The sequence below is a fragment of the Alexandromys fortis genome, unplaced genomic scaffold (genome assembly GCF_014885135.2).
Source record: "Alexandromys fortis isolate MF-2015 unplaced genomic scaffold, M_Fortis_MF-2015_v1.1 scaffold_8_1_9099942, whole genome shotgun sequence".
NCBI classification, from domain to species: Eukaryota; Metazoa; Chordata; class Mammalia; order Rodentia; family Cricetidae; genus Alexandromys; species Alexandromys fortis.
The window spans coordinates 7,336,461-7,347,648 of NW_026067898.1; the positions used below are offsets into that span (position 1 = coordinate 7,336,461).

An 11,188-nucleotide genomic window follows, 5' to 3' on the forward strand; every position below is an offset into this window, starting at 1 on the left:
GGGAGGGAGGGAGAGAGAGAGAGAGAGAGAGAGAGAGAGAGAAAGAGAGAGAGAGAGGCAAAAGACACGGCTGCTCCTAGGTGTGGTGGAGGAGAATTGTGGGAGATTGTAGTCAGAGGTAGACATCTGGGAGAGTCCAGAGTGGTCGCGACCCAGGGTCATGTGAGGAGAGAGAGGGGAACCAGGGGCAGCAGCAAGGAGCCCCAAAGATACAAAGAGAGTGGGTAACCAAAATGCTTGTACTATATAGGAAAGAGAAGCTGAGCCCCATGGGCTGCAGAGTTCAGGGTAGGGGGCAGATACACCAGCCAGGAGGGCCCTGTAACAGATCAGGACTGAGGGATGCAGAGAGAGTCTGGTGGCCAGTGTCTGCTTTTGATCTATTAAATAGACACCTTAGCCATTTGTCCCAGGTTTGAAACCCAATAGTTATTTTCTTTTATTAGCCTATTTGTTTTGTAGCAACTATGATAACAACTTTTTGGATGAGTGTGTGACATGTGTGTGTGCTGTGTTGTGTATGTGCGGCATATGTGCTTATTAGTAAATTTATATGTGCATATTGGGTACATGTATGTACATATATGTGGAGACATAAAGTTGATTGTGGGTGTCTTTCTTCGTTCCTGTCCACTTATTTAAAATTTTGTTTTTGTTTCATTTATTTAGTGTGTGTGTGTGCACATGCGTGTTCGTGCACAAGTGAGTGTACACACATGCATATAGGTGACTCTCATAGCATGCATATGGAAGACAAAAGACAACTTGTAGGAATTCATTCTTTCCTTCCACAGTGTGGGTTCTGGGAACTGAATGTGCTTCACGGAGCTTGGTGGCAAGCACCTTTACCTATTGAGCAATCTTGCCGGCTTAATTTACTTATTTTTATTTTTTGGGTAATGGCATTTTGCCACGGGTGTTGGGAACCCTGGAACTGGAATTGTAGACAGTTGTGGGCTGCCATGTGGGTGCTGGGAATTGGACATGGGTCCTCTGGAAGAGCAGTCTGTGCCCTTAACCACTGAGCCATCTCTCCAGCCCAGCTTTATTTTTTTGAGGTAGGATCTCTCCCTGAATCTAAAGCTCTTCAGGTCAGCGAAGTTGACAGGCCAGGGAGCTCCAAGTATCTGCCTGCTGTCGTCCCCCCCCCCCCCGCCCCCAGCCTGTCCCCAGTGCTAGAGTTACAGGCAGGACTTGCTGCTCCTGGCTTTTTATGTGCATTCTTGGTATCCAGCTCAGGTCTTCAAGCAGGTGTGGCAGGTACATTTCCTACTCATGCAGCCCTGGAGACCAAGAAAGAGATTTTTTTTTTTCAACTGCTTTATGATTATAAACAAACAAACAAAAAATAGTGGTTCAAATTCTGTTCCACTTCAAAAAGTTAGAATTTTTTCCTTTAATTTTTATTGCTTAATTGTTTCCCATGAATTTTAGAACTATTTCATCAAGTTTCTAGGAAATATGGAGTAGAGTTTGATTGTGATTGCATACATGTGAATGCGTTTGTAGACTAGTGTTATTTTTATACGGAGCTGAAACTTCTTATCCATGAACATGGTATATCTCAATTTTAGGGCTTTTTCTCTATTCTGGAGGAATTTTGCAGCTGTCTTCACAGAGAGTCCGCACACTTCTTCATTCATGGTTTTGTTGTTATAGAAGATGGGATTTGTCCCACTCTTTACCTCCCTTAAGAATTTCAACCTCCTAAGGCCATAGCAAAACCATGAGCCACTATTCGCAGTGCAAATGGTGGTCCAGGGTTTTATATATATGCATATATTTATATCACATTTATTTTTATTTTATTTGCATTGGTGTTTTGCTACATGTATGTCTTCGTGCGGATGTCAGATCTTAGGGTTACTGGCAGTTGTGAGCTGCCATGTGAGTGCCAGGACTTGAACCCAGGTCCTCTGGAAGAGCAGTCAGTGCTCTTAATTACTGAGCCATCTCTCCAGCCCCAGCTCCAGGATTCTGATTTCTCAATCCAGCCACATTAGTTGAGGACTGGATTCTTCCTAGGTTTATACAACTGCTGTTACTGAATTCAATCTTTGATTTCTTAGTAGCATGAACTTGAATTTGAAGGTTAAAGGTAAGGAAAATAGATTCAGGAGGGAGGGAAGGAGGGAAAGAGAAGAGGAAGGGAAGGAGAGGGGGGAGGGAGGGAGAGAGGGAGGGAGAAAGAGAGAGAGAGAGAGAGAGAGAGAGAGAGAGAGAGAGAGAGAGAGAGGAGCATCTTAATTGACTTGGTTACATTGAGGTCCCTAAGACACTGCACTGGTGCTACAGTGCCTCCTAGTGGACGCAATGAATCATGTCTCTGTTTGCTCACCTACTGGCAATTAGAATCTACCCAGAGTTGCCTTGGCTAGGCCAAAAGCTCTGGTTTCCAGAAAGAGACTGAAGAAGGAAAAGGAGAAATGATTTGTTCAGTTTCCCATGGTTGGCCAAGATTTTCCTCTCCCCCACCCACCTTAGTTCTTCAAGAATCCTGCTTCTTTTTCAGCACATTGTATCTGTCATAAAACAAGAGGCTGCAACAAGAGGTTAACATTAGAAGGATCCCAAGTTACCAAGGCTACGAGTTCAAGGCTAACCTAAAGCTTAAAAAGAAAGGAGAGCTAAGGATGACTCAAGGGCAGAGCACTACAATGTGTCTAACATTGTAGAATTAACACAATGAATAGTCAGGGTCACTGGCATTTAAACCTTTCAGATTAGGCGGAGCTGCTCTAACAATGGATGCAGCTGTAGCAGCCTTCCTGTAAGGCTATTTTCTGCAGAAGAATGTGGCCTTGTTCCACAAGAAACAAAGTCCTACTGTCCTAGTTACAATGAATAAATCGGGCCTGGCAATTGTTTATCTCTGTAAGGAATCTTTGTACATAAGCTTATTGCTCCCTTATTGACTGGTCAGACAGCAGCCAGGCTCTGACTTTCTCAGCTCTGTTTTCCCTCCTCCTAGCCCCTTCATAGAGTTACAGTAGACTAGATGTATAAAAAGCAGAGAGACATTCTTACGGTATGCTCCTTGGCACAGAAGTGCAGATAAATGTGTCTTATACTATAGGTGAACTCCTTGTGTTTTATCTTCACGTAGCAAACTTCAAGAAGAAGCTCACCTCTTTTGCATTCCTTCTAGGGAAAAAAAAAAAGCAGTTATACCGCAGACTGAAGATTAGGCAACTGCAGTCCACATCACTCGGGTTTCTTACCGATACAGCATGGCCGGAGAACCTGGGGCATCACCGCCACCGCCACAGTGTACCACTGGACATTACTGGCTAGTCTGGACACTAAGTATATAAAGTCACCATGACATCACACTTAGGAAAGTACACACAATTATGTACAATACAGAATCCTTCCTGAGGATAAAAATGGGCCATGTTACCCCTATATTCATTGCTATGTTATCGTTTTTCTCTTTGTTTTAGAGTGTGGTCCCACTTACTAAGAAAACTAAACAGAGGGGGTTGCGGGTAGCTCAGCAGATGGAGTGCTTGCCTAGCATGCGCCAAGGCCTGCATTCCATCCCCACCACCACATAAACCAAGTGTGGTGAATTCCTGCCATCCAAGCACTCAGGAGGCAGAAGCAGGAACAACAGAAATTCATGGTCACCCTCAGCAACAAAATGAGTGTGACGCCAGCTTGGGCTGCATGAGACCTCGTCTAAAAAAACTGAGGGAAGGTGAAGATAGATCTCAGTGATTAACCGTTCTCTTGCTGCTTAACCATGAGGGCCTGAGTTCAGTTCCTGGTACCCATGGAACAAGGCAGGCATTGTCATGTGAATTCCTGGAACCCCAGGATTGTGGAGGGTGGAAAGGGAAGACTCACTGGGGCTTACTGAGTGTCCGCATCGTGAGTGAGTCATCCCAGGCTTAGAGAGAGAGAGAGAGAGAGACCTTCCTCCAACAGAACAAAGTAAAGAGCAACACAGGATGTTGACACCCTGGCCTAGCCTCTTCATGCATGAGAAGAGGCACAACACACAGCAGGGGAACAAAAGCTGTTACTTAGAACAGTTTGCCATGTTAGGCCGAGAGCAGTCCCATAACGCTGTGTTCACAGTTCCTGATTGCACAAGAGGACTCGCATAGAGTTAATTCACCTATGCCGCTGAGGCTTGTGAAAGTACACTCAATGAAGCACTCACAGAGACACAGCCCTGTTGTTAGTGACCATGGTTACACCCCGTAAGCCACTCGACCCAAAACAAGGCTTCAACAATGTTTAGACAGAGAAGCGTACAAGAGCTGGGGGAGGGCTGGTCTGTTTGCACGTTGGTGTTCACACAGCGGGCCAGTTTCCCTTCCCTGTGAGAATAGTTCCTGAAGTAGACACAGGACACCTGTTCTCTGAAAAGCAAGGGCTTCAAAGTCAAGGAAGTTTGAGGAGGCTTGCCTGGCGTTTTCATCGTCTCAAACTCACAGAGTACACCAGTAAGTTAAAGGCTATTAAAATCAACTCAGTATTGTTTTCCCTAGCAAAATGTGTTTGACTGACACCACCTATGAGTACCCGTAAGATAAATAGGATTTGTGGCCTTGAACTTCAAGGAACTGCTTCTTGAAAGGCTTGAAAGGCTTCTTCCTCTTGTTCTTTCACCAGAAAAACCAAGCAAACAACAAACAAACAAACAAACAAACAAACAACAAAAAACCCAATCCACTTCATCTCCACATCCTGCAGAGGACCAGAAAACCTTCATGACTGATTTTATATATCTAAGAAAACGCTCATTGGAGCCCTGGAAATGCCCGACGTGTTGATATAAAGCCCATACACAGACAGATATTCAATTCCTGTTTGTAACTGGACCATCTGGAAAGAAAATAGAAAATCAAAATGTTAGAGCTGCCAAAGCTTACTGATTTTTCTTAGGGTTTTGTACAAACACGTTTCAAGTGTTGGTTTTCCCTTAATTCCATCTGGGAAATTATTCCATGTCCTTCCAATTCTCTCCTCCAGATGGCAGCACAGGCATCTAAAAATGTCAGAAGCTCTGGCTCTCAGCCAGTTTCAGCTGCAGCAAATGGCCACCGACAACTACTCCAACACGCGCCTCTGTTGTTTGTTTCAAGTCAAGAGTGTCTCTGTCTCCTTTTATCGCCTGATGAAGGTTAATATTTAGGAGGATGCCTATATGTTTTTCTTTGGGTTCTCCTTCTTATTTAGCTACTGAGAACCCAAGAACAATGGCAATGGGTTTTTGATCCTACTGCACCTATTGGTTTTGTGGGAGCCTAGGCAGTTTGGATGCTAACCTTACTAGACCTGGATGGAGGTGGGTGGTCCTTGGACTTCCCACAGGGCAGGGAACCCTGATTGCTCTTAGGGAAGAAGAGGGAGGGGGAATAGAAAGGGGGAGAGGGAGAGAAATGGGAGGCGGTGGCGGGGAAGAGACAGAAATCTTTAATAAATAAATAAATAAAAGAGTGTCGCACTGTGGCCCAGGTTAGCCTTGAAATCACAGAAATCCGCCTGCCCTGCTTTCTGAGTTCTGGGATTAAAGGTGTATGCCAGCATACCCGGCCAACACGTCCTTCTTAAGTATGTTTTGAAGAAACAGACGTCCGGTTTGACGGTCTAATGCGTTTCTTTCTTCAAATAGGTTTGATCACTTTCATAACAGAGCAAAGAATCAATGACAGCAGATGAGGGAACTGACCCCACGTACATATCTCTTGCCTGCCGACAGTGTTGTCTGTATCTGAAAAAGAACGCTAGCTGTACTCTTAGGTCCTGCAGCGAACTAGCTATCAAAGCTCGTGTTTTTTACCCCGGGCATTATCTGAGCCACCTGGTTTGCTAATATAGCGGCTTCATTTAAAACCTGTAACAAGGTTATGTCTCTGGTCAGCTGATGCTCTGAGCCAACTGTAAAGTGATCCCTGAACCACCCGGTGCTGCGCTGGACTGAAGCTCCGGAAGTTAGCGGAGAGGCAACGCTTCGTGGAAAGTGTGCAATTTACGGTCGAGCTAATAAGGCAGGAGAAAAAGAGGGCAACGGGCCTAGTGCGGAGACCCTTCCGCTCTTCGTCAAAGCCCCACAAGGGATATTTTAAAGCCTTCTCCTTCAGTGCTTCACTGAATTTTATCATTAAACAATAAGATGGGGTCTACCAGCAAGATGTTCTCCACAAAACCTGCTGACAGGGAAAACGGAGGAAGCTGGCCCCTGCAACGGATGGGATAGCATTTCCAGGGCTCCACGGTGCTCCTCTGAACTGCTCACGTGTCATGAACTAGGCAGAGGCGAAAAGGTGGCCTATACCTTTAAAAAGGTAAAATGGAAAACCCCTGTGAGAAATAAAAGTAAATTTAATCCATAACTAAAACAACCTGAGGCCCAAATAAGAAACTAAGTAAATATCAGTTCATAAATTTTAAAATCGAAAAGTATCTGAGGATTTTTAAATTCTATTTTAAAATTTTTAGGGAAATGAGAAGCTGAGACAGTCGCTAATGCAGCCCAAGTTGGCTTTGAATCTGCTGCGTGGCCAAAGTTGACTTTTTTTTTTTTAGATTTATTTATTGTGTATACAACATTCTGCCTTGATGTATGCCCGCGCGCCAGAGGAGGGCGCCAGATCTCAGTACTGATGGTTGTGAGCCACCATGTGGGTGCTGGGAATTGAACTCAGGACCTCTGGAAGAGCAGCCAGTGCTCTTCACCTCTGAGCCATCTCTCCAGCCCTAAATTTTTTTTTTCAAAGTTGACTTTGAATTTCTGAACCTTCTGACTCAACCCCCCCACTAGAGGGCTAGCAGCATATACCGCCTGCCCAGCTGCCCCTTCCGGAGCTCACTCCAGGAAGTCACTCTCTCCGTATCTCGCTCCCTGTCCTCACAAGCTTCCGGAGCTCACTCCAGGAAGTCACTCTCTCCGTATCTCGCTCCCCGTCCTCACAAGCAAGCTTCCCTCTTCCCTGCTACACTCTCTCTCTATTCAAAGCCCTGTTTGCTCCCCTTCTCTCTGCTCTGGACCCCTCCAAATGCTCCTGGGTACTTTCTCTCTCTTGGGCAGAATAAAAATCCTCCCCTTAACCATACCACATGGTGGTGTAAGTTTATCTGCCGCACCCGCTTGCATACATCTCTGACCCCTTTCATTCAAAACAGTTCCTCGGGGACCCCATTTTATCACTGAATCCCATCACACCCCTACTTCTTCATCTTCTAGTTAAAAAAAAAAAAAAGCCTAGGGCTGGAGAGATGGCTCAGCAGTTAAGAGCTCTGGCATGCAGGCAAACGTGCAGACAGAACACTGTATACGTAATAAATAAATAAATAGATAAATAAATAAATAAATAAATAAATAAATAAATAGATCTATTTTTAAAACTCCTAGCTTCTCCACAAGCACACTGCTTCCTCTGCAGGCCCGTGAGTGGAGGAAGGGCCACCTCCTCTCTGCACACACTGCCCTCTCTTTGTGTCTCAGTTCTCTACCCGCGGAGACCCGCATGCATCCCGTGCCAGATGTCAGCTGCCCCCTCCCCCACCCGCCATGGCCCTTTCCTTCATGGATTCCATCTCTTCTGCTGGGCTTTCTCGTTTATGTCGTTGTCTTCAACCTGCCTTTCTACCAGCTCCTTCCGTCCTAGACCAAAAAAGCCCCAGCTCCCTCCATCTGCAGCCTGCTCTCCTCCCTCTGCCTGCTGCGCTTCTGGAGAATTCTCTACGCTCATGGTTTCAGCTTGCTCGCCTCCCAGGGGCTCCCCGGCATTGTCCCCTTCAAGGTACTCTGTGTGCTTCACACAGCTACGTTCGAAGGATACTTTCCCCTCCTCTCTCTTTGACCTGTGGCAACATTTGGGCTCACGATTGATTCCTTCTCTTACCTGAACATCTGTGACTCTTGAGCATCTAGCCCTACAGGTTTCCCAGGCATCTCAGACTTAAGCCGAACCCATTTCCTCTTCACACCTGTTCCTCCCCCCCACACACACACACTCTCCCGGGCAAGGGTTGTTATGCTCTACGGTGGTTGCCATAGACTCCTGGATCACCCCAGCTGCTCTGCCTACATCGTCTCTCACATCCGGTTGTTACACCGAGACCTCTGCCATCGAAATACCTTTTCTACACCTCACCAACCCCCTTCTCCCACCCCCACCCCCACCCCCCACCCGCTTCCCCTCTTCTTTTCCAACCACTTCCCGTGCGGTAACTCCGTGTTAGTAATAAGCTAGGAAAGTCGCAGGTGCCAGATTCCACAAGCACCTGTGCAAAATTGAACACCGTTCCCCACCTACCCAGGAAACTCGATTTCCAAATCTAAACTCTCGGCCTTCTTCCTGGCAGGTGAGTTCATCTAAACTCATTCCAGGGTCTCCTGTGATCTGTCTGTCGATCGAAAGTACATAAATATTATATTTTTTAAATATTTATTTATTTATTATTTATACAGTTAGCCAGAAGAGGGTACCAGACCTCATTACAGATGGTTGTGGGCCACCATGTGGTTGCTGGGAATTGAACTCAGGACCTTTGGAAGAGCAGGCAATGCTCTTAACCGCTGAGCCATCTCTCCAGCCCCCATAAATATTCTAGTTCAGAATTTCAGACCTGCGTCCCACCCGTCTTGCATTATGGGGTTCCCTCGACAGCTGCCCAAGGGAAAAGAGGAAGCAGATAGAAGGCCATGTGTGATTGGCTGTGGTATTTTGTGGGGAGGGGAGACCTATTATTATTCTAAGCAGCTAATACAGTTGGGCCCAGTGCAACCTCTGGAATATTGGGTGCAGCCAGTTGGCTCTCATAAGAGCAATTTCCTATCCTACAGGAAGGCCTGTATCCCTTGGAACCCCAGCCATCAATCTAGGATAACCCTTCTTTTTCTCAACCTTCCCCTGACCCTTTAATACAGTTCCTCGTGTTGTGGTGACCCCCAACCACAAAGTTATTTTCATTGCTATTTCAGAACTGGAATTTTGCTTCTGTTATGAATGTTAATGTAAATACTTTTGGACGTAGAGGTTTCCCAAAGGGGCCGTAACCCTCATGTTGAGAACCACTGCCCTAACACATCTCCTTCCACACTGTAGTGACCCTCATTGCCTCATAGATTCGAACACTTAGTCATCAGCCAGCCGGTAGACTGTTTGATAGGAGGTATGGTCTTGATGGAAGGAAGAGGCATGTCCTTGTTGGAGGAGGTGTATTGCTGAGAGTGGGCTTTGAGGTTTCAAAAACCCAAGCCAGTTTCTCTTTCTCTCTCTCTCCCTTCCTCCCTACCTTCCTCCCTCACTCCCCTCCCTCACTCCCCTCCCTCACATCCCTCTCTCTCTCCCTCCCTCCCTTGTTCCCTCCCTCCCTTCCTTCCTCCTTCCCTCCCTCCCTCCCTGTGGCCTATGGATCAGGATGTAAAGCTCTCAACCATTTCTCCACACCATGCCTGTCTGCACGCCAGCATGCTCCCTGCCGTGATAATAATGGGCTAACATTCTGAAATTGTAAGCAAGCTCCCAATTAAATGCTTTCTTCTATAAGGTTGCCTTGGTGTCTCTTTATAGCAATAGAACACTGACTAAGACATAGATCAACCATTTCTTCTCCCACCACTGAAGGGAAAAATAACCAATTCAGACTTACACATTTGTGCATATCAGTTTTATGGCACAAATTTAATCTCCAAGTTGAGAGGCAAAATGCTTTATGTTTAAATTTTGTAATATAGCCGGGCAGCGATGGCACATGTCTTTAATCCCAGCACTTGGAGGCAGAGGCAGGACACAGAGAAACCCTGTCCCTAAGAAAAAAAAGGAAGAAAGGAAGGAAAGACAAAGGAAAGAAAATTGTGTTATGGAGTCCGGCTCTCTGCCAATGGCAGACTCTCTTCCCAATAGCGTGCTTTACATTTGGTTGACAAGGGAGTTTGCAGAGTGGTGGCGGACCAGATACATGTGTGCACATTTACATATAGAAGATACAGGTTGGCAGTCCAGAGCCTGGGGAGAAGGATGAGTGGGAGAACACCTGTCAACACTTCCCATATCGTCCTGCTGCCTGCTCTTTCAAAATCACGATATCACCTGGGTAACTCACTTGCTTAAAGTTTCCCATTGCCTTTAAGATAAAATCTAACCTTTTAACCTTGACAGGTGAGTTAAGATCTACCCACAGGGAACTGAGGAGTTGGCTTAGTGGCTAAGAGCACTGTCCGCGCTTGCAGAGGACCTGGGTTCTGTTCTCAGAAACTGCATGGTGGCTTACAACCATCTGTAACTCCACTTCCAGGGGACCCAACCTCTTCTGGAGTCAAGCGCCAGGCACAAATGCAATGCACATGTAGAAAAAGACTCCTATATGAACAGTAAATAAGATTTTGAGACAGGGTCTCACTGTCTACCGCTGGCTGTCCTGGCACTTACTATGTAAGCCAGGCCTGGTTTTGAACTCACAATAAATAAATATCTTTAAAATAATCTGACCTTGGGAGCTGGAGAGATAGTTCGGTGATTAAGAGCACTGGAGGCTCTTCCAGAGGACCTGGTTCAATTCCCAGCACCCACAGGGCAGCTCACAACTGTGTTCCAGGGGATCGGACACCCTCACACCAATGCACATAAAAAAAGTTTAAATAAAATAAATAAAATAACCTGACCATAGATTACGTCCAGCTTCTCATTTCCCATATTTCCTGCCTCTTCAGTTCCATGTTCTCTCTGGCCTCTGGACTATCTCCACATTTCAAGAAGACTTTCTCCAGTTTTTACCCAATGGTGGCTAATTCCTGCATGTTCCCTGGGTGTCTGGTTGATGTGGGAGTGATTTCTTAATAATAAAGAAACTGCCTCGGCCCTCATAGGACAGAAAATTAGGTAGGCGGAGTAGACAGAAGAGAATTCTGGGAAAAAGAAGCTAAATGAGTGAGTCGCCATGATGCTCCCACTCCAGACAGACGCAGGTTAAGATCCTCTCTGGTAAGCCAGCTCATGGGCTACACAGAATATTAGAAATGGGTTAGAACAATATGTAAGAGCTAGCCAATAAGAAACTGGACCTAGCCGGGCCAGGCAGTGTTTGAAAGAATACAGTTTCCGTGTAATTATTTCTGGGTATAAGCTAGCCATGCGGGCGGCCGGGTGCCGGGGACGCAGCCCCGCCGCTCCTATTTCAACAGATGGCGCCCAGACGTGATGGGCTAAATCCACTTAAAAACCTGAGA

General features: G+C 46.1%; 1 long non-coding RNA gene across 1 annotated transcript in view; it reads right to left on the reverse strand.

Moving 5' to 3' along the window:
• Positions 1 to 44: 44 nt before the first annotated feature.
• The window catches only part of LOC126487193 (uncharacterized), a 48,793-nt gene continuing 37,649 nt past the window's right edge, over positions 45 to 11,188 (reverse strand). The window contains exons 4-6 of the long non-coding RNA XR_007588312.1: positions 3,028 to 3,141; positions 2,480 to 2,540; positions 45 to 1,283 (exon numbers count right to left, since the gene is read on the reverse strand). This is a non-coding gene — a long non-coding RNA (uncharacterized lncRNA). The remainder of the gene's footprint in view (positions 1,284 to 2,479; positions 2,541 to 3,027; positions 3,142 to 11,188) is intronic.